The sequence below is a fragment of the Sparus aurata genome, chromosome 24, assembly GCF_900880675.1.
Source record: "Sparus aurata chromosome 24, fSpaAur1.1, whole genome shotgun sequence".
Lineage (NCBI taxonomy): Eukaryota > Metazoa > Chordata > Actinopteri > Spariformes > Sparidae > Sparus > Sparus aurata.
In genome coordinates this window covers 3,488,091-3,511,857 of record NC_044210.1, presented here as the reverse complement: position 1 = coordinate 3,511,857, position 23,767 = coordinate 3,488,091, and the positions used below count along the sequence as shown (strand labels likewise).

Here is a 23,767-nt window from a genome sequence, read left to right as displayed (position 1 = left end):
AAAGGCGAGCTCTGGGCTGGTTGGACTCAGCTGAGGACTCAGGTCACAGCTGGAGTCAAACAGCTGTTTTTTCACTGCTGCCTTCATCACAGTGAACTGACCTGCTGGCAGCCAGTGGGACACTGAGCTGGGCCAGTTTACCATCCAGTTGGCCCAGTGCCTGGAGAAGAGTTGGTGGTGTTGTTTGACAGCTGATGACAGGTATGTTGACTCAGACTGGACACCAGTTGATGACAGTAGCGACTCCAGCAGACTGAAGAAAACCTTGCAGTTTTTGCTGTTTCCACACGGCACTAATTCAGTCATCTGGTTACAGATTCAAACTGAATTTTATAACTGATAATGTGATAAAATCATCACCTACACAAAGGTCCAATAATAGAAAGCCTCCATCAGACATCACACTGATGGACACAGCCGGCCTGCAGCATGTTGTCAGGTCAGTCGTCACAACTGCACTACTCAGTAACTGAATACAACAGAATCCTAACTGTCATCTTCAAACAGTGCAGTATAATTGGACCAATCACAGAACTGAGATCATCCAGCAGCACCATTGAAACCAGTAGAGTCTGGGTTTGTGCTGGTATCCAGGGAGCTGCTGGGAGTCACTCAGTCTTTCCAGGAAGCTGTGGAGAGAATACGGAGCAGAGCTTTGAGACAAACTGGCAGAGTCACAATGACTGCAGCTCTGAGGAGGTGACATGTTGGATTAAATGGTCCTCCTCACTGGGCTGTCGAAGGTTTAATGGCAACACTGGGAGCTCTGCTGGGTCCCTCTGCTTCCTGCAAAGCTTTACAACACAGATAAACCTGCTCTGCTGATCCCAGACAACCTTCACGGTGGTCACCAATAACATTTTTCCATTTACATTTACACTTCCACCACTACTGGGCTGCTGCTTGAAGGTGCATCTTCAACTAATGATGTGCTGTGATATGATGATTTAAAAGCTTTTATTATGAATTATAATAATTATTATTATTATAATAATGACAGGAAACATTGTGTTTTCAGCAGCAGTAACTGAACCTGAGTCCTGCAACAGCTGAAAGTGAACAGGGCGAGAGAAACTCCAGAGGTTCAGTTGGACGAGAGCTGAACACACTTCATGAACTTTTAAACCTCGTCATCTCAGGTTTCCTGCATAGACTTGACCCATGTATTGATTTGCAACACACATTTGTGTGAAGGGGGACGGGAGCTTGTTATGGGTTGGCCACGGGACGTCACTGCAGCCCGCTTGGTGGCTTGGCGTGCCTGGCCCAGCCCGGACCGGACCGGCGCTACTCCAGAGCAGATCCATCACGGGCCAGACAGCTCAACTCAAATGTCAAAGCAAAAAGGCACAGCTCGGTTTGACTCGACTCGTCAAACGTGCTGGTGGAAAAATGCCACAAGAGGTCCTTCAACATGGAGGACATCTTCCTGTCAATGATGCTACTCACTTCAAACACTGACTGATGACAAGAGCCTGGAATCACTGGGATCACTGGGATCACTGGGATCACTGGGATCACTGGGATCACTGGGATCATTGGGATCACTGGAATCACTGGGACTTCAACCTGCACTTACTGATGTTTGTGTTCACCTGTTCTCATCTCATACAGTGAACATGATTCTTTTATATCTTTCTGTTATCAGTGTTTCCTGTGTACACACACCAACACACCTGAGACCAGCAAGCAGCACAGGTGAGCTGACCTACATAGAAACACGTCAGTCAGAGCGAGTGACTCATTCAGTGTACACAGTGACATTATGAATGTGTTCAGTAGGAACGCTTGCGGGAAGTTCAGCTTCACTGGATCCGATCAACACACTGATCAAACATGAGCTATTGATTCAGTATTGATTCATTCAACCTGATCTGACACTTTACAAACAGGAGGTGATCCAACACATTCCACAGCACTGAACTGAGTGCAACAATTACACACAGCATGTGGCAGTATGCCCCTTTAAAGCTGGTTCTCCTGCCACCAACAAACACAGAGAAGAAGAACAAAACTGATGTCGTGTTCATGATGTAGAGCCAAGCAATGTAGACAAGAGCCACACAAGAGCCACACAAGAGCCACACAAGAGCCACACAAGAGCCACATGGCATCGCTGGAGCGGGCGGCGTCTTAAAGTTCAGGAGAAGACAACAGCTGTCACTGACAACACGTGTTTCAGAGGAGAGAGACTGTGTGCTCAACACAACACGTGTTATTAGAGATAAGGCTATTAAGGCATGATAATCATGCATACATGCTACTCAAATTGAGTAGCATGTATGCATGATTATCATGCAAATGGCAGACAATGCTGATATTGGCAATGGTTATGTTGTAGATGGCGGTGGCGCAGCGACCCCACTCAGTGCACCTAGCAAACATGAATATATGAACCTGTGTATTATTTGAACAGCTTAGTACTGAATGCACAATAACAAGGTACGTTTATACATGGCACCAGGCCCAGTTTAATATAAAACATCATTTAATACAGTATATATAGTCGGGGGTCCCAGCTCTATCTCTCCATCAGTTTGGGGGTCCTTGACCTGAAAAACATTAAACACCCCTGCATCATACAATAATGCAAAACTTTATCGGCTGAAAAGTCTGTGTCATGCATCCCTAACAGATCTGTTAACCAAACAGGATGTGTGGAACCACGACGTACACGCTGGGATGTTCCTGCAGCAGCAGGTGGACAGCAGACAATAGTGATAGTCAGGCTGATTGGCCTGATGTTGTGTGTCTGAACAGAGTTCAGCTGCACACTGAACAGATCGAGAGCAGCAGCTCCGTCACCTCCATCTTTAAGTTCATATTAACGTTGACCCGGACCTCCTCTGTGTGAGAGATGACTCTCTGCACAACGACGCAGCTGCTGCAGCACATAATGAAGTTTGTCTAATGGACACAACAGATGAATGTGTCCAGTGTGACAAATGAACACACACACAGACACACAAAGACAGATTAATCTAAAACACATTTGTTTCCATCAGTGTCCACATGAGCCGGGCTGTTAACATCATCTGGATGTGACCTCTTGGCTGATGGTTTGTAACAGCACATCAGTTACACGTCAGTCTGACTGAAGTGACACTGATTTACTGACACACAGCTGTAGAAACTGATGTAAAACCACGTAAAGATGATCCAGTTATATCAGACCCGGTTCTCTTCCAGATGTACATCATGATTCTTACATAGAAAACATCAAGGGGATAAAAATCTCTGAATGTGGTTATTAAAGAATATCAATGCATGAAACATCTTCCAGGGCAACAATCAACTGTAATAGATAATCTGTAAACGATTCAGAATATTAATCACATTTTGTTAACATACACATTGATAATGCTGATATTATTATATCAACATTAGACAAAATCATCCCAGCTAGGTTTCAGAAGGACTCTGAGCTGATGCATCACACGAGCATGTTTTGGCGTCAGCCTACTTGTTTAAATTCAGCTTTGAGCTGTTTGATAAAAACAAGCTACATTGTTTCCATGAACATGTTGAAGGTTATTTTACTACACCTGGATGACACATTTGTCACATCGGCCACAGACGCTCCTAAAGCCACGGTGACCTTTGACCTCTGTGGTTAACTTTGGTGGGCGGAGGGACATAATGTGCTCCACTTCGGTTACACGGTGTGCTCCTCTGCAAAGCCTGTGGTTACTACCATCAGGTCAAAGGTCAGTCATAATCTGGAGGCATTTCATCAAAATTTCAAACAACGAGTGATGAAATAAACCTGAGTACAATTTACTCAAGTTCTGTTCTGTAGTGAAGAAAAGTGTTGTGGGCGGGACACTGATAATCTGACCGGTACCGATAATCTGACCTGACTGGTACCGATAATCTGACCTGACCGGTACTGATAATCTGACCTGACCGGTACCGATAATCTGACCTGACCGGTACTGATAATCTGACCGGTACTGATAATCAGTCTATCCTGAATTTAGTGTATAAATGTGAGAACATGGTGATAAAGTGACCGTCACTGATCCCTCCCTGTCTTTAAATTGACAGATTGTTGATGTTGCGCCCCATCACACACAGACACACACAGACACACACACAGACACACACACAGACACACACACACAGACACACACACACACACAGACACACACACAGCCTGTATCTGCAGGTTTCTTTAAACTAGGTAAACCCACCACAAACAGGTGATGGACTCGTTTCACTTTGTTAGAGATGACTTATCCTGTTTGTTTTTTCCTTGCATGTCACATTCATCATCACAGACCTGACAGAAAAAGAAGGACCACTAGAAGGCAGCAGATCATAAACCTCAAAATTAAACTTGATTAAAGTCAAATTCAGGGGGTTTATGAGCAAACACACTGACCAAGAGTTCTTCTGTCATCTTTTAGAATGAATCTGTCATCTTACAGAATGAACCTAAATTCTGCCATGGTAATCAAATCAGGTCGTCCTTCTGTCGGTTACTCCAGGAATCAGAGGCAGCATATCTAACAGCTTTGAACCAGCAACAGGAGGCCAATGACTGCAGTCATTCTTCAGTAAATCAACAAACACAATGATCCACAGACCAGGTCCACGACCCGAGGACAGGCGCTTCGTTCGACCCGAGGACAGGCGCTTCGTTCGACCCGAGGACAGGCGCTTCGTTCGACCGGAGGACAGGCGTTTCGTACGACCCGAGGACAGGCGCTTTGTTCGACCCGAGGACAGGCGCTTTGTTCGACCGGAGGACAGGCGTTTTGTTCGACCCGAGGACAGGCGCTTTGTTCGACCGGAGGACAGGCGCTTTGTTCGACCCGAGGACAGGCGCTTTGTTCGACCCGAGGACAGACGCTTCGTTCGACCCGAGGACAGGCGCTTCGTTCGACCCGAGGACAGGCGCTTCGTTCGACCGGAGGACAGACGCTTCGTTCGACCCGAGGACAGGCGCTTCGTTCGACCGGAGGACAGGCGCTTCGTTCGACCGGAGGACAGGCGCTTCGTTCGACCCGAGGACAGACGCTTCGTTCGACCCGAGGACAGGCGCTTCGTTCGACCCGAGGACAGGCGCTTCGTTCGACCGGAGGACAGGCGCTTCGTTCGACCCGAGGACAGGCGCTTCGTTCGACCCGAGGACAGGCGCTTCGTTCGACCCGAGGACAGGCGCTTCGTTCGACCCGAGGACAGGCGCTTCGTTCGACCCGAGGACAGACGCTTCGTTCGACCCGAGGACAGGCGCTTCGTTCGACCCGAGGACAGGCGCTTCGTTCGACCCGAGGACAGGCGCTTCGTTCGACCGGAGGACAGGCGCTTCGTTCGACCCGGAGGACAGGCGCTTCGTTCGACCGAGGACAGGCGCTTCGTTCGACCCGAGGACAGGCGCTTCGTTCGACCCGAGGACAGGCGCTTCGTCCGACCCGAGGACAGGCGCTTCGTTCGACCCGAGGACAGGCGCTTCGTTCGACCCGAGGACAGGCGCTTCGTTCGACCGAGGACAGGCGCTTCGTTCGACCCGAGGACAGGCGCTTCGTTCGACCCGAGGACAGGCGCTTCGTTCGACCCGAGGACAGGCGCTTCGTTCGACCCGAGGACAGGCGCTTCGTTCGACCCGAGGACAGGCGCTTCGTTCGACCCGAGGACAGATGCTTCGTTCGACCCGAGGACAGGCGCTTCGTTCGACCCGAGGACAGGCGCTTCGTTCGACCCGAGGACAGGCGCTTCGTTCGACCCGAGGACAGGCGCTTCGTTCGACCCGAGGACAGGCGCTTCGTTCGACCCGAGGACAGGCGCTTCGTTCGACCCGAGGACAGGCGCTTCGTTCGACCCGAGGACAGATGCTTGTTCGACCCGAGGACAGACATTTTGTTCGACCCGAGGACAGGCGCTTCGTTCGACCCGAGGACAGGCGCTTCGTCCGACCCGAGGACAGATGCTGTCTTCTGTCTCACAGACTGAAGAGAAGCTTGTTGTTGAGACACTCTGGTTCCATTCAGGAGATAATATGAACCACATTCACAACGAGAGCACAACAAGCTGCGAGGCCGGCAGCCTCTCTCTGATTGGTTCCATAACATACTGAACTTCTGGTAAACAACCACACATATTTTCTGTCAGCTGTCTGAAGGGAACAGAGTGCATTATGGGTACACAGGCAGGACAGGAGACGCTCTGAGGCTTCTGAAGAGGAAATGAAAGTGAGGACTGTCTGAATGGAGGATTCAGACTGGAGTTAATATCCTGTTGGTGTGAGCAGCTCAGGTAACACACATCAGTCCCAACTCTGATAGCTTCAGGACGATGGGACAATTTTAACACATCACAACTACAGAAAATGTATCAATACCAGGTCCGATCTGTACGGATGTCCTGATCAAGTTGATTTGACTCAGAGTCTGTTAATACAGAGAGTCAAAGTTTGATATTTCAGAGACTAAACTAATGATGTGGAGTGGGCAGAATCATCTCTGCTGCCTCCACATGTTCCCGTCACAGCTGGACACACTATAAAGAACAGAGGCCGGCTGTCACATCACCTGTGTTCACCTGTGACTGGACAGTGTGAACACAAACTGACATTATCACACAACAAAGAGCAAACACACAGTCAGATACAGGTGGAGTCCAGCTGTTGGCCAGATATCCAGATGTTTCTCCTCATGTGACAGGAGCCTGTCTTCAGAAGCTACTTGAAGGTTTTCATCTGTTCTATAATTCATCCCTTCTGGTCTGACGTTGACATTATTTCTAAATTAATTACCCTGATCTTTTATTAATATCATCCTGAATCCTCAGAATCTACTATCAACATAACTGCTGATCAGAAACCCTCTTCTCAATCACTTCATGACATCACAGGAAGAAAACTACCGTCACAGCTACTAAGAAGTGACACGCTGACTGTTTTATCAATACTTAATATAAGGAACATGAAAGAGCCTCAATAAGCAACACACAACTTGGAATGAGACCATTATCAGTTTACACCTTCACATCATCTCAGTGTCGTCCACAGATGGTGAGCGATTATCTCAACTCTCATGTAACACTTCCTGTATGTCAGTCACTGTTACCTGTCAGAAGACTGACTTGACCTGAGAGACACTTTACACCTGAAGGGCCTCAGAGTGTGCGCGTGCGTGTGTGTGTGTGTGTGCGTGTGTGTGTGTGTGTGTGTGCAGGCAGCCACCTGCAGCAGCTATGCAGCCTCTGGCTAATTAAACTGCACATTTTTCAAACGCCTCAGTGAGAACGGTGTGTTTGTGGTGCCTGCAGCAGTGAAGTCAGATTTACTCATCAGATCTCATCATGTGACCTACAACACTAAAACATTTGCAGCTGAATAAATAAAAATCACTCAAATATTTAAATTACTCCTTTAAATCTGCAGATCTCCCTGCTAACTTCAGTGTGATAGTTTGTGCCTCCAGCAATGATGTGCAGAAACATTCAGTGAGAAGGGTGGAGGAGAAGAGAGGAGGATGGAGGAGCAGAGAGGAGGATGGAGGAGCAGAGAGGAGGGTAGAGGAGCAGAGAGGAGGGTGGAGGAGAAAAGAGGAGGATGGAGGAGCAGAGGAGGGTGGAGGAGCAGAGAGGAGGGTGGAGGAGAAAAGAGGAGGGTGGAGGAGCAGAGGAGGAGGGTGGAGGAGAAAAGAGGAGGGTGGAGGAGAAGAGAGGAGGGTGGAGGAGCAGAGGGAGCAGAGGAGGATGGAGGAAGCAGAGAGGAGGATGGGAGGAGCAGAGAGGAGGGTTAGAGGAGCAGAGAGGAGGATGGAGGAGAAAAGAGGAGGATGGAGGAGCAGAGGAGGGTGGAGGAGCAGAGAGGAGGGTGGAGGAGAAAAGAGGAGGGGGAGGAGCAGAGAGGAGGGTGGAGGAGAAAAGAGGAGGGTGGAGGAGCAGAGGAGGATGGAGGAGCAGAGAGGAGGGTAGAGGAGCAGAGAGGAGGGTGGAGGAGCAGAGAGGAGGGTGGAGGAGCAGAGGAGGATGGAGGAGAAGAGAGGAGGGTAGAGGAGCAGAGAGGAGGGTGGAGGAGCAGAGAGGAGGGTAGAGGAGCAGAGAGGAGGGTAGAGGAGCAGAGAGGAGGGTGGAGGAGCAGAGGAGGGTGGAGGAGCAGAGAGGAGGGGTGGAGGAGAAGAGAGGAGGATGGAGGAGAAGAGAGGAGGAGGGTGGAGGAGCAGAGAGGAGGATGGAGGAGCAGAGAGGAGGGTGGAGGAGCAGAGGAGGATGGAGGAGCAGAGAGGGGGTGGAGGAGCAGAGAGGAGGATGGAGGAGCAGAGAGGAGGGTGGAGGAGCAGAGGAGGATGGAGGAGCAGAGAGGAGGGTGGAGGAGCAGAGAGGAGGGTGGAGGAGCAGAGAGGAGGGTGGAGGAGCAGAGGAGGGTGGAGGAGCAGAGAGGGGGGTGGAGGAGCAGAGAGGGTGGAGGAGCAGAGAGGAGGGTGGAGGAGCAGAGGAGGGTGGAGGAGCAGAGAGGAGGGTGGAGGAGAAAAGAGGAGGGTGGAGGAGCAGAGGGCCGAATCCTGCCTCCATCTTGGCTCCAACATCAGACTATGGAGCCAGTTTCTCCCCCTGCAGGCCTCAGACTGTTCACACACCAACCTTCAGCACAAACACACACTTCTATAAACACACACATCCACACATCCACAACAGAACAGAAACTGGATCGAGTTCAAATCAAATGTGTCGACTTTGGAAATCTGATCATCAGAGAAAGTAGAAGGAATTGTTTCCAGGATTTAACACTGACACTAAACATTGTGAGTGCTGCAGGTCTTCTACCACCTCAGAGAAGAGGAGCAGGACATGATCTCAGTCTGAGTGTCTGGAGGTTGAACTGTCCTGGTCTCTGTCCTGGGCTCTGTCCTGGTCCCTGTCCTGGTCCCTGTCCTGGTCCCTGTCCTGGTCCCTGTCCTGGTCCCTGTCCTGGTCTCTGTCCTGGTCCCTGTCCTGGTCCCTGTCCTGGTCCCTGTCCTGGTCCCTGTCCTGGTCCCTGTCCTGGGCCCTGTCCTGGGCCCTGTCCTGGGCCCTGTCCTGGGCCCTGTCCCGGTCCCTGTCCCGGTCCCTGTCCCGGGCCCTGTCCCGGGCCCCGTCCTGGTCCCTGTCCTGTCAATTTTTCAGTTTTGTATTTGCTCCAGACTGCAACACGAGTGTTAATCAGCTGTAAAACACATTGCTGTGAGCTGGTCCACCTCTCACATTCATCTATTTTCTCTTAAAGTCTTCACACAGTTTACCTGGCGAGAAAACACATCTTAAAATCCCCTGACATTCCAGGAATTCCAGGACCAGTGAGTCATGTTCAAAGGAGTCCTTCACGTCCCTGAACCTCAGCATGAGAACGAACGTATTGATGTGCCAATGTAACAGTTTTGGTCTTTTCTTTCTAGTCATTGCACAGAACAGGAACAGAACTTCAGACTTGCTTCATCAACAATAGAAACGCAGTGTTGACGGAAATCTTCTCAGAGCTTTTCACATGATATCAAGCTGAATTTAAAACACGCGCTGCAACAAACACTAATCAAAACCGTTTCTTTCTTAAATCTAAGGATTATTTCTTTTTACATATAAAACTTTTACAGGAGTGTGGGATGTCTTTTGCTACTGGCTGGTGACGGACAAGAACATTTCTCTGGTTCTGAATACAATCATCTTTGCAGCTTCAGAAACAGGAGCAGCAGGAGAAGAAGGAGGGGGCTGCCATCGGAGCGAGCAAGGCACTTACCCTGTTTGAGGGGAGTACGACTTCCACTCAGATCCTCTCTGTACAAATGTAAAGTAATCCAAACCGACGACAAAGACCGCGACGAACTGAGCACAACAACTCGTCTCTGTAAAGAAGTCTAGAGATCCAGAGATCCACAGCAGAGACAGAGACAGTCAGTAGAAACAGCAGCGGTCCAGCAGGGAGAGTCTCACGTTCACAGTGAGGCTGCTGGACAGAATATCAGTCTGCAGGCTCAGACAGCTCCACCCACAGCTCTCTCTCCTTCTGTCTGTGTGTGTGTGTGTGTGTGTGTGTGTGTGTGTGTGTGTGTGTGTGTGTGTGTGTGTGTCTGTGTGTGTGTGTGTGAAGCATGCAAGCCTCCATCACATTATCTGAGTTCCCCCCCCCCCCACACACACACACACACTTGGCAGGAGTTAACAGGACATTCTTTGGACAGCAAATCAAATCTTTAAATAGTCCAGAGAATCCTCCTGAACACACTGAGGCAGAACCACAGAGTCGAGATCAGGGATGCAGCTATCAATTCTTTTTGTAATCGATTAATTTAGCACTTTATCGATCGATTAATCGGATAAAAAAATGTTTTGCGTTTTTAAACAACCAAAACAAATAATGCATAACGAAAATGATGTGGCTGTAAAATGATCAAGCATTTCTCAAAAACAGAGGTATTCATTCCAACTCCAACATTTGGCTCCAAAACTAAGCCCATTTACTAAGTGCCAATAATTAAACAACAGTACAGTTAAATCAACTTACTGTAAAACATGTATAACATGTAAAACTGTGAATACAGTAAAGGCCATTTGGCCTTGGTTTTGTTTTCTTAATACAACATTACAAAAAAAGGATTGCACCTTCTGCAAATTACCCACCTGAGAACAAAGAATGAATATAAAATATCAAGCCAAACAGGTACACAATGTGTACAATTAATAAAAAAATAAATGTAAATAAAACAATTATAAATAAATTAAATAAATAAATTATAAATAAATCCAGTCCCCAAATCCATGATAACCACACTAATCCGCCAATCACAAGGAGGCAAATACACTGTGTGCGAAGACTAGGGTCCTACCTACTCCACACTATACGTGTCCTCCTGGAACCGAAACTTATCCTGAACTGTCAGGAATCATTTCAAAGTGACACAGACACATTGGATTAGCCGGTGGAGGCGGTGTAATGCACTCAAACAGAGTTTATAATCACAAAACAGCCAATGTAGCACGTAATTCATGATCATGTCTGTATAAAGTGATGTTTATTTTTGCTCTTCTTCGGCGGCTGTTTCAGTGAGTTTTGGGCGCAGAGTGATGAGACGTATACCGTTGAAATTTGTAGAGTCCCAGCTTTCATATGACATGCTGTATGTAGCGTTAGCATGAAGTAGCTTAATCGCTAATGTCAATTTTTCTGACATGCACCATTAGCGTGTTTTTTCTACGTGCTCCTTTAGTTGCTTGGTATCAGAATTGAGTTTCGATTAGGTGAAAATGATTATCATGAGCGTTTAGCCGAGCTTCTTCCCGTTAAGTTGGTGTGCTGCATTAATATGTTGCTAGATGGTTAGCATGCTCTTATAGGGAGTATAACGCTGGTGTGCTTCCTGAACAACGGTCCGTGTGGAACAATCAGATCCCTGCGCGTCACAGGAATGTAACGGGGCTTCGAGGCAGAGTTTTTGCCTCGAGGAATTTTTATAATCAAGTTAATCGAGTAACTCAATGAATCGTTACAGCCCCAGTCGAGATTAAAGCTGCTCTCAGTATCTCGGATCATCGATGGGTCAGATGACTGAGTGATGTTAATGACAATCATCTTCATCATCATCATTATCTTCATCTCTGCCAAATTCATACTACTGGTGGAGGCAGTGACTAATCCAGTATTTGTTCAACATATCTGTAAACTGAACCAGTTCATTCTCAGTCTACACAGACAAGGATACACACTTTCAGTCAGATGTCACCGGCACGATTATGGTAGTGACACTCAACACTTGCAAATGCGGCTCAACAGAAATGATCGTCCATCGTTCTGACCTCGCTGACCTCTACCTGCACTTCCACTTGGTTGTTAATTTCTTACCCTAATTATACACAACATGTTTTAATGAGTAGTCACTAATAGGGGTGTCACGATCTCGACTGTAAGATGGATATCGATCAAAATGATGTCACGATCCCAACTTTCAGAATCAAAGTTGGAATCGAGGACTCAGCCACAACCCCAGTGTCGTGTGTGGCAGGCATGCCAAGAGGGGAAAAAACAACAAACACACACACAGCATGCCATAGCGCAGCATTGGATTCACACTGTAACCAGTGTGGCGGTAAAAACGCAGGTTTTCCTATTCATTTTACTGAAGGTAGTCCGATTTGGCTGACCGAAAAAGTGGAGATGGAGTCACCTTTTGGAAAAACGTAGTCCACCATCATGTAGCGGTGGCCAATCACATAAGCTGACGTTCACACGACAGTCTTTGTGCACCAGTTTACAACACATCTGTGGATGCTGACGGTCACTGTAGGACCGGCGTGTTTAACCTCCTGTAGCCGAGGCGTGACCGGAGATCATAAACAGAGTACAATGACTCAGTAGCAGCACGGGTTATTTAGCATGGAGAAATATTACTGAGGGAACACAACAGACATTTCTCTGTGGAACAAAGTTTTACTTTCATTTCCTTTCAGTCTTGTGCCCCAGTTCAAAACACATAGTAATGAGGACAAACAATCACTAGTAGGTCCACTTTTGGCAAACTGATCAGAAGGGGTTCCCAACATGGACAACACTAACCAACACCGACACTAACCAACACCGACACTAACCAACACCAACACTAACCAACACCGACACTAACCAACACCAACACTAACCAACACCGACACTAACCAACACCGACACTAACCAACACCGACACTAACCAACACCGACACTAACCAACACCGACACTAACCAACACAAAATGTCTGAAACACTGTCTGCCAAGTGCTGCTGTTTTCAGCACTGTGTGGATCAACCTGCCTCCACCTTCATCACCTCCACCCTCATCACAGTCACCTCCACTGCTCACTAACACCAGACGGAGATGAATCTGTGATCTGCTGCCAGCAGCTGATTACAGACTCGTCCACACTGTGATGAGGAGGACAGGAGGAAACAGTCTAAGACCCGAGACCAGAGCATCACGGCTGGTTGTGTACATGTTTGTGATACACAACAAGTACACGCCGACACATTTACTGCGATGCTCAGTGTTTACAGTCAGTCCATCTGACCAGAACACACACAGATATGTTCCACTGCTCCGTGGTTATTGTTGTTTCTGCTAACACAGAGTGGCAGGCGGCCCTCTGACATCACTGACCTTTGACCTCAGAGGGTCTTTAGTGGGCACGGAGGGAGTCTGAGGGGTCTCTGGGGAGAAGACAAGCAGGAACCTGAATGAATGAATAATGAGCAGCGACGCACAGGGAACTGTGTGTGTGAGTGAGAGAGATGCAGGCCTCAGCTGTGAACACAAACCTAAAAGCTTCACAGAGACCAAAGACACATGAACTCTGCAGCAGACTCACTCTCTTTTAGTCAGCGGATCAGCTGATGGACAGCAACACAACAGAAGATGGACGCGCCGCACACACACACACTGCCATGTTTGTGTGCAGCAGCAGAAGCAGCTGATGCAGCCTGTCTGTCTACACTGGATGTGCTGAGCCTCAGTTCTGCTGTGACTTCAGTGTTCACTGACCGACAACAAAGATCCAAACAGACAGGCTGAATTACTGATCGTGTTAACGGGGATCAGACTCAGAAACACATGGACGGCCCAGTTAGTCACTGTGCTGACTGAATATCACAATAAAAACTGAAATCACTTCCAACCAGCGTTCTGCACACCCAACAATTTTAGAACCCAACACAGAATCAGAACTTCACTGCACGCACAGAATCAAGAGTCAACCCTGTGTGATATGCTCCTCTTCCACTTATCACAAGTCTGCAGCTGCACCAAATCAGTTCAGACAGTTGTGAAGATAAACAGCGCTCACGTCAGTGCAACAACGTGATTAGCAGCTTTGTTTCCCAGTTCAGTTATGATAAAGCACACGATTGGCTTTTTGGCCTAGAGGCGGGATATAACCCCCAATTTCCACTGGACACGGGTCCGCTGCGTTGCAGCTCCGATCCGGTTTTGCTCCGCCGTCCGGCAATCCCCACCGGTTGCGGTTTGAGTCCGCCACGGCGCAGTACGGTAGACAGCTGGCATCACGAGGCCGAGGAGTTCCCGCGATAATCACATAATCACTCACGACCGCAGTTACAGGTCTGTGTTATTAAAAACAACAACACAAAGTGTTCCCAGCCGAAGGATCAGCAGAAGAGCTTATGTTTGTCTCTTTTTTGAGATTTGTGTGCTGGTGTCAACACGGAGTGTTTTATTTTGAAAAGTAACCGGATGTCATATCGCTGTTTCGGTGTGTGACTTCCTGTCTCCTCGGTGCTAAATTCAGCTGAATTGCTGCGTCGTGCTTCGGCATCCGCCAGAAAGAGAAGTCCTGCGTATCAGATACGCAGCGCAGCGGACCTGGTGGGGATTGACACATTGACTAAAGTGAAACGTATCTGCTGCGCTGGCGTGGCGGAGACACAACGCAGCGGAGACGCAACGCAGCGGAGACGCAACGCAGCGGAGACGCAACGCAGCGGAGACGCAACGCAGCAGAGATGCAACGCAGCAGAGACACAACGCAGCAGAGACACAACGCAGCAGAGACGCAACGCAGCAGAGACACAACGCAGCGGAGACGCATCCAGTGGAAATTGGGGGTCAGTCATAAAACAAGGTTTCTGGATGTATACAGTGAAGAAGCTGTTATACTCTGAGTTTAGACATTAGAATCACTATCAGGAAAGAAACAGTTGGATCTTTAAAGTGCAGAAGTTCCAACAAAATAAAGACTTGAGGCATAAAAATACAGTTTGGGTGTCAGTAATGTGGTGAAGCTGTTAGACTTCCTGTTTTGACTCAAACCTTCAGGTGTAACATAACAGACTGAGCTACACAACTGCAGCCAAATGGACTCTACATGCTCGTAAACAACAAATTAAAGTATTGTTATAAGTTATCAGGCCTTCTGTTTGTACTCTTCTACCTGTTTCACCTGTACGTATATACTGACCTGACATCTCATCTTTATAAAGATCCCTATCAATCCAAGTTCATTCATTGATTCTTACCTTTCCATACAGCCGGTCCTCCAGGTTGGACATCGTTTCCGTTTCTGATTAATTGGCATCAAACCGACCTGCAAACAACCACAGGACAACACACCATTTAACATCTACACACACGGCTTCATTTGGTTATTTATCACACTTCATGAAGACAAAGTGAGCATGAAACATCTTTTAACACGTGCTGACTACAAGACAAACCATCAGTGAGTGGCTGTCAGTGGCTGAATGTGAGAGTCGCAGGCCCGGACACAGAGCTGTGATGTTGGCAGGAGAATCTAAACATTCATCAACTCCTCCGAGCTTTGTGTCCCCATGTGTCTGTGTTGTACTGCAACAGGAATGTGTGGTTTCAGCCAACAGAGTGTGAACGTAGAGATCTTTCTTCCCTCTTTCCTGCAGACTGAGGAGGACGAGGGTGATTCCTCGGTCACACCCTGCAGCTCGGAGGACTCAGTCCAACATCAGCTTGTGATTAATGTCTGTTGGCTGGAGAGCCGCTGTGACTCTTTGTTCAATGATTTACGAGTGTGAAACTAATCTAAATGACACATTGTTAACAAGCCTGGAAATCTGCACTACAAGTGTCTCACAGGCTCCAGTATTTTTATTATACATTACTGCTGAGACGTCTACATCATGTCAACTCTTCAGCTCCGTCAGTATTAATGAGATCAGGACAGAACTCACAGTAGGCGCTGAGACGTACGTGCACTGATTTGTTTCCATAAGTTAACACAGGATAAGCTTCACATTTTTGTGTGATGCTTTTCCGTGCTGTAGTTTGCGTGACTTGGTGCACATTATACAGATCATGTATACTTCATATTCCTGCCCAACATTTTTCAAAGTGTTCCCCACCTTCAGGAAACCAGTTACTGCTGTGATGCAGGGCAGACTTACAGCTCTGTGACAGTAACGAGATCAGACATGTTTGGTGAAGGTCAGGAACGACCCGATCAATGAAGAAATCAACAAGATTATAACATAAGTATTAAGAATTGATACTCAGTTCTTCTGGCAGTCCGTGGCTGCTCAGTTTCACCAGACTCGGACTGAATATAAATCTCCACCATGTGGACTTCAGTCCTACATATCGTGACCCGTGCACTGTCATCACCTCAAGTCTGGAGTGCGTGAGACGGCAAGGCAAATGTAAGCCACTGACAGACAGCCCTAAAGACTTCAGTAATAAAATACATATTGATCTATACTTCTACATATTTCTGTGTCATGATGTGGTAGGATAAATCTTCTAGCCTACAGGATGCAAGTAACATTACAATAAAGTTTGCACATGAACAATCCGCTCAATGTCACTTCTGTACTGCAATGAATTTTGGGTTATTGTACCAGTGAAGGCCAGTAAATCAATCCACACAGTCATGTCACTAACATGGCTACAAACATGAAACAACATGATCTGGAAAACGGTTGCAGCAGTCTCAGCGATCTCTGTGAAGCTCCTCCAGCATCTCTGCTTTTCAGTCTACAACTCATTTAGTTTCTGTCTGCAGTAAAATGGCTCCTCCTCCCTCTTCTCTAGCTGTGAGTGAATATTCTGTCCTGCTGTTCTGCTGCGGTGAACTGGCCATTTAAAAACAGCATCAATGTGAACCCCGGCCTTGAAGGGGCCTCAGTGGAGTCCAAACCTTTGAGGTGTCAGCCGGGCTTCCCTGGAGGGCTCCCTAAATCCAACACTTCAACCTGACTGCAGCTTCAATGGAGTCAAAGCAGCCTTCTTTCATATGACTGCTGAATATGGAGAGAAAAGGAGGAGGGCAGGAGGGTGAGAGGGTCAGCTGACTATGAACTCACCCAGTCACCCTTCAGTCTAATTTATACAGGATCCAGAATATAGTAGTCTCAGAAACACCACCTTCATGTGTCCAGACTCCAGACTCAAACTAACAGTGAAAAGTGTTGTTGTGTATCAGTCTGACAGATTGTCCTCCTCTGACACGAACAGTCCAACAACTGCACCGCTTCCTCCTGTCAGTGTGGAAACACAGTGAGCAGCTGGTTGAGGAAATAACTGAACTTTTAGAAACTACAACTACATGTTTCTTTTAAGGATTTACACATTCAGTTGGAGCCAATGGGCCAATTGTCAGTCTGGCTGATCATTGGATCATCAGATTTTTATCAGCATCAGTATAAACCAGTGTTTCACACACATTCATTTATTTGTGGCGGTCGGCTACAATATCAACATCGGCTGCCTAATATTGATTTTCTATTGTTGGAGCTGCGTCCTGTTCTCACTCACTCAGGACAGCACCCGCAGGTGATTAGCATGGTGTTATATACTCCCATACAGTGGATGGCAGTATGGTTTTTAGTCCACCGGTAAAACCAACGAAGAAGAGGAGGAGGACTATTTAGTGCAGTTGGCTTGACCGTAACTTCCTCTGCAAAGAAGACGGCGAGCCTCATCATGGAGATCCAGCCCTCATAAAGAGCGCCAGGCCTTGAAGCCAGTTTCTGTCGTGGCCAAGTCGTGTCATTACATCATCATGTGATGCACTGAGACGCTGTGAAAGACGCGTCTGTGAAACGGTCATAAAAGCCTCACAAAACCGCAAATGACTCATTTTACCGTCAGAATTTGGGCAATTCAGTCCAAAGCGGCCCGGTTACATCTTAACCCCGTCCAAGTTAGCTCGGCGCTAATCTGCAGGTTAACGTCTCGGTCGGCGGAAGTCTGGAGTGCGCACGCTCTACGACACCCAGCTGGACAGCAACGCCACAATTAAAGGAAAACACTGCTGCTCCAACCAATCAGCAGTGACTGGCGTCCCGTGATGTCCTGCTGAGAGCAGTTCACTTCTGTCATTAGGGTTCTCCCCAGAAATTGTTAGTGTTGCGGCGCACCGTCTGTCTGGGGGGGGAGAGACACGGACGGACGGACGCTCATCGCCGTCTGCCGGGAGCTCCTAGCCGTCAACCGGGGGACGGACGGACGGACGGACGCTCGTCACCGTCACGCGCAGAGTATAGTGGCGCTGACCTAGCGGTATAGCGGTGTAGCGCCGCTGTTCCACCGTCTGGGGAGAACCCTGCTTAGGCGGGAGGCAAAAATGCTTGGGCGCCACGCCTAAGACGTATAATGGCAGGGAAAACCCTGGTCATGCGTCTTGATTTTGTGGTTTTGTGCCAAAAATGTGCTACCTGGCTTTCATGCAACATAAAATAAAAGTAGTACAGAGGAAACAAAGTAGCAGAAAATGGAAATACCTCAAAATTGTACTTTACATTTCATCACTGGTTGTTCTAAGCGTTACATTTTTAAGACTTTTTCCCATAAGCTTACATTGTAAAAGAAGCAGGTTTAACACGATGGATGCAGGTCACACCTCCTGCAAATGACATTCGGAATATCTTGAAGAGCCACAGGAAAGCATTTTATCCTCATTCATTCTTATGATCGTAGTGAGAGAGCCACAAGAAACACCAGCAAATACACTAACACAATTTATGAAAATAATTTAATACTTTAACATCTCAAATGTCATGACATGTTTGTTTCTGTGTTTGCAGTGTGTTTTTCATATGTTGTAAATCTTGTCAAATGAGTGAATGTCTTTCTTAGTTTACTTGTTTCATTTATTTGCAGTGTTTTTTCTACCAGCGCTGTGAGTTTGACCATCTGCACATTTTAAGCTGCAGCATATTGAGCTCTCTAGGCCACCGTACATTACAGCCTTTGTGGTGTCCTGTGAGGTGCTTTTACGTGTATTTGTTGTATTGTTTCTGTGGAAAGTGAAACAATATTTACCAGATTACAGCTTTATCTTTTCTTTGAGCAGCATGTTCTCAGGTTCCTGGAGGATTCACTGAATAGTCGTGTTGTCGTGTCATGCTGTCTTATGTAACAGCATTGTACACATGTAAGTAAACAAATAAAATCTCTCCCAGCAGCTGAATTCTTTTGTATGTGCCGTCTGCAGGGAGGACGGTCCGTCCAGCATGCAGTCACATGCAGCGAGTCTCTGTAGAAAGTGGTGATTATGGTGCACAGGCTGCCTTGGTGGGCCAGTCTGCTTCTTGTTCTGTGTAATTACTGGAGCTGAGTGAGCTGAGGGGGACTGAGGCATCGACAGGATGACAACACTTCTATAAACACCACATCTCTCTGCTCTGATGGAAAATTACTGCTGTGTGCTCAGAGCTCATCAGAGAAGAATGTGAGCAGGTTTTCCACCTCGCAGAACAATTTGCAGGCAGCCAATGAGGAGCAGCGACCGGCCTGGAGCTAAGCCCTCATAGAATAGCTTCATTCTTGATCGGCTGGTCCAAAGCCGGCGCTTGTTTCCAAAGAAAGACCAGGACCTCCCAACTGGGCAGCCACATTCCCCTGTGGCTGCAGGACTGATTATTGATAAGTAATTGGAGAGCAAATATAACCAGGGAACAGCCTTTAGTGCCAGACTCCATGCGGTCCAACAAACCTAAACATTTAGCACCACTGATGTATGATAAACATCCCAGAGCAACCTCTCATTCTGCTGTTAACACTCATACTGAGACATGACACCATCCATGTATAGATTCTAAACCTCACTGTCACTGTGACATTCAGTCTGACACCAGGCTGGAACCTTACCAGAAAAATGAAGACAGATTACAGCACAAAGGAAGCTCGTCTGCTGCTGCACAACAAAACAGCTTGAGGCATCATTTTCCGGGTCACTTTTCACAGGCAACGCTGGAACAACTGGAATAGTTGTGGAAACTCCCAACTGCAAATGAAAAAGAAGCCGCTGAGAGAGGAGTGAAGAAGGTGAAGAGGGAGAGTGATAGAAACCGAGGAAACCAGTGGAAGGAGACGCTCCGGTGTTGTGTCAAAGTCTGCTCCCCTGTTGATATGTGTTCCCTCTCAGCAAAGAACAGAAGAGATCAGGTGTGTTTCAGTTAATTGGATCAAAAAGGAATTCAAATACATAAAAACCTGTCAAAATGTTCTCCTAATCAGAGTTGGTGACATCAGACTGATTAAAGAAACATTAAAAGATTATGATAATGTGTTTTTGTTGAGTTTGTGTGTGGTAGACATTAAAGGGGCACTCTGTAGTTTTGAAAAAGAAATTCAAATTCAGCTACACACAGGGTCATCACAATATCAATCAGGTAATAACACAAACATTTCCATCTGTGAATAACCAGCTGTTCTCAGAGGAAAATAAGGTCCCAGAACCCTGTCTGAAGCTAGAGGTGTGGCAGGGTCCGCCACATATAAACAAAGTTAAACAGTATAAATTGTGTTGTCCTTCAAGGTCAGTTTGTTTGTCATGAGAACAGAGACTTTGTTTCAGAGTGCTCCTTTAACGGTATACGTTATGTTTGTGATGTAGCAGCCTGTGAACATGAACACTTCTAATTGTTTCTACCGGTCAGTGTTGACTTCATCACGTCAGACAGTAACCTCCCTCAGTCTCACTGCTGAAGTTGGGTTGGTAAAGACACAGTGAGGTTGTAGACGTCAGCAGGGATGTGAGAGGACGTGTTGGGATGTGATGACACAATCACAGATCTTTAAAAGGATCCTTTTAGAGTGGAGCAACACAAATTTAAGAGCTTATTGGACTCAGTGATGTCCATGTTGTGTTGACATGTCCACATGAGAGCAGAGAGCAGACAGGACAGAGTCTGAGCGGGTGTGTCCTGCTCATTATACAGCCTGTTTCCTCAGTCTGCTGTTTACAGCTGTCTGACTAAACTAACAATTAGCCTGTGATTTACACCCACCAGGCCAGGTGAGGCTGCTGGCTACACAAACTATTACATCCATTTAGCTGCCATGTAGAAACAAAGAGAGACCAGAGAAGTGACCTAGCTGACCTGCAGCACATCTCTTACCATCATCACTGAGAGCAGAGTCTTTGTTCCTTCTAGTCCAGGCCTGCAGCCGGCTGACAGTCACCCCACAGTCCTGCAGGTAGAGAGCACAGAGCATGTTCAGCATGGAATCACTCTTTCCTCCAATCAGTCTGAATCTCTGGTTTTATCTCTGCTACACTCATTCCTGTGACTGTGAACGAGTCTCTTCCTTAATGGACGGACATGAAACTGTTGAGTTTTAAATCAAAGGCTGCAGTCCAGCAGCTTCACTCACTGTGTGTAGCAATGACAATAATAAAAGGCCGAGGAGGAGGTGGAGCTGTATCGTCTTGTACTGGGCCTGAGGACCGGGGACGGAGACTGTGTCCATGTGTGCATTCTGTGTTAAGAATAAATGAAGAACTTTGAGCTGCTGAGGGTCAGAGTGACCCGGTACACACAGGGTCAGACCGTCACAGTCATCAGGATTTATCCTCAGAGCATCGTGGACTGGATTTATTAACAATCAATCTGATAACTGTTAGGATATTTCAGTCCGTTTCCATCCCACAAGCTAAAGACTGAATCATATCAATAACTAATCATCACAAAATTCACTTTAAACTAAACATGATCATCCAAAACATGGTGTTCAGTCATTTCTCCAGTCTGAATGATCATTTCTGACTCTGGTTCTCCAGCTTCCAGGGTCCTGTTCTTCACAGGGTGTCAAGTTCAGAATTTCACGTCCAAACATAGGTGAGTTGTATTTTCCATTTCATTAAGCGGCACCATTACAGGTTTGGGCTGAATGACTTGTTGCTATGACAACAGTTCTGAATAAATTTGCCAAAACCACAAAATCAAGACGCATGACAGAAGTGAACTGCTCTCAGCAGGACATCACGGGACGCCAGTCACTGCTGATTGGTTGGAGCAGCAGTGTTTTCCTTTAATTGTGGCGTTGCTGTCCAGCTGGGTGTCGTAGAGCGTGCGCACTCCAGACTTCCGCTGACCGAGACCTTAACCTGCAGATTAGCGCCGAGCTAACTTGGACAGGGTTAAGATGTAACCGGGCCGCTTTGGACCGAATTGCCCAAATTCTGACGGTAAAATGAGTCATTTGCGGTTTTGTGAGGCTTTTATGACCGTTTCACAGACGCGTCTTTCACAGCGTCTCAGTGCATCACATGATGATGTAATGACACGACTTGGCCACGACAGAAACTGGCTTCAAGGCCTGGCGCTCTTTATGAGGGCTGGATCTCCATGATGAGGCTCGCCGTCTTCTTTGCAGAGGAAGTTACGGCAAGCCAACTGCACTAAATAGTCCTCCTCCTCTTCTTCGTTGGTTTTACCGGTGGACTAAAAACCATACTGCCATCCACTGTATGGGAGTATATAACACCATGCTAATCACCTGCGGGTGCTGTCCTGAGTGAGTGAGAACAGGACGCAGCTCCAACAACAGAAAATCAATATTAGGCAGCCGATGTTGATATTGTGGCGGACCGCCACAAATAAATGAATGTGTGTGAAACACTCAGTGCGTTTACATGACACTCAAGAAAACAGAATGACTGTGTTAGTCCGACTATGATTGGATGTTTAAGATGCATGTATACACCTTAGTCTGACTAAAATCGGACCGGATCGGATTTCTCATAGTCGAATTACACCACGTAGATTATTCAATTGAAAGTCACATTACTCCTGCATGTATACGTTCCAGCGGATCGGATCGGATTTTGCGTTCTGCGCAGGCGCGAGATTTTTCCCAGGGGCCGTGAGCCAGAAGTAGACGGACGACGGCTTTCCTCCGAAATCACCGCAAGAAAGAGCGCCATTGTGCATCTAGTGTGTGTAATTATCATGTACACCATATATACGAAGTGTACAAAGATGTAGCTTCGTCTCGCTCTTCGTACGCCATCTTTCTGGAATGCCGAGGCAGCTGGTGACGTAAAGAGGTCAGCCGGAGGTGTTTCTGTTAACACTAGTTGAAATGGGCACAGCGCCACCTAGCGTACCGGGTATGACATGCTTTCGGCAGTAATTCGATTTTCTCACCGGCATGTATACTCGGATAATTGCAGTTGTCTGACTGAGCAGCAGAGTCGAACTCTGGCTGTAATCTGACTAAGCTGTGCATGTAAACGCACTGACTGAGTAGAATAACCCTCCTACACAGAAAACAGCCGACACACTGAAGGATGAACAGAAATGACAAACTAGCTAAGAAACTACAAAGATTAACTGCTTTAGATTAACTGGGAAGCAACATGTCTCCACCCACAGTAAAGGTTCCATATTATCACTTTCAAACTGTAATATACATGAAGGCATTTAAAACATCTGATGAACCAACACATAAAAAGGACTGAAGTAGAGAACAAAGATCGACAACATGCGACTACACAAACCACTGCTGCTACACAGCAACAGCACTGAACAGACCGACTGTCTCTGGATCAAATCATCCTTCAGCTCAGCCTGTCGTCCTGTGGGACAGAGAAACTTTCCCTGCTGAGAGCTTCAGGATGTCTGAAGCCTTTTCTCTAGCCGAGTTCATGCTTTAGTGTCTGACACAGCAGAAAGCAGGCTGACAGTAAAGCCTCAGCAGACTGCTGGTATGTGCTTTCATTGACGGAGGGAGAGGCTCAGATTCAGACCATCAACAGCTGAGGGTTTAGAGCAGCCGCAGATCTGAGAACAGTTGTTGTAAAACAGATGTGTCACGCCTCATGTGTGCAGGACAGGTGGGGTTTCCATTACATCAAATCCTCCACCTCTGAAGAGGCAAAGTCCTGAGGGCTGCAGTCAGCAGATACATCTGTTCTCAGACTTTATCCAAATACATCATGCCTGGGTGGGCTACAATTTCTGTTTTTTAAACCTGAATCACATTTAATCAATGAGACATAAAGCTTAGTTTGTAAGTCTTTAAACTGGAGCCCACAGGAGCTGAACCTTCAG

General features: G+C 47.1%; 1 protein-coding gene and 1 long non-coding RNA gene across 3 annotated transcripts in view; both read right to left on the bottom strand.

The window, feature by feature from the left end:
• The window catches only part of ptgfrnb (prostaglandin F2 receptor inhibitor b), a 191,085-nt gene that overhangs the window by 120,180 nt on the left and 47,138 nt on the right, over window positions 1–23,767 (bottom strand). The gene's annotated exons all lie outside the window — the stretch shown is intronic.
• Window positions 1–23,767, bottom strand: part of LOC115577270 (uncharacterized) — a 38,516-nt gene that overhangs the window by 12,097 nt on the left and 2,652 nt on the right. Inside the window, exons 2-5 of one of the 2 annotated variants that reach the window (XR_003983072.1) lie at window positions 20,831–20,903; window positions 19,578–19,713; window positions 14,975–15,042; window positions 2,447–2,552 (exon numbers count right to left, since the gene is read on the bottom strand). This is a non-coding gene — a long non-coding RNA (uncharacterized LOC115577270). Of the gene's footprint in view, window positions 1–2,446; window positions 2,553–14,974; window positions 15,043–19,577; window positions 19,714–20,830; window positions 20,904–23,767 lie in introns of those variants that run through there. The other variant, XR_003983073.1, reaches the window with a different exon arrangement.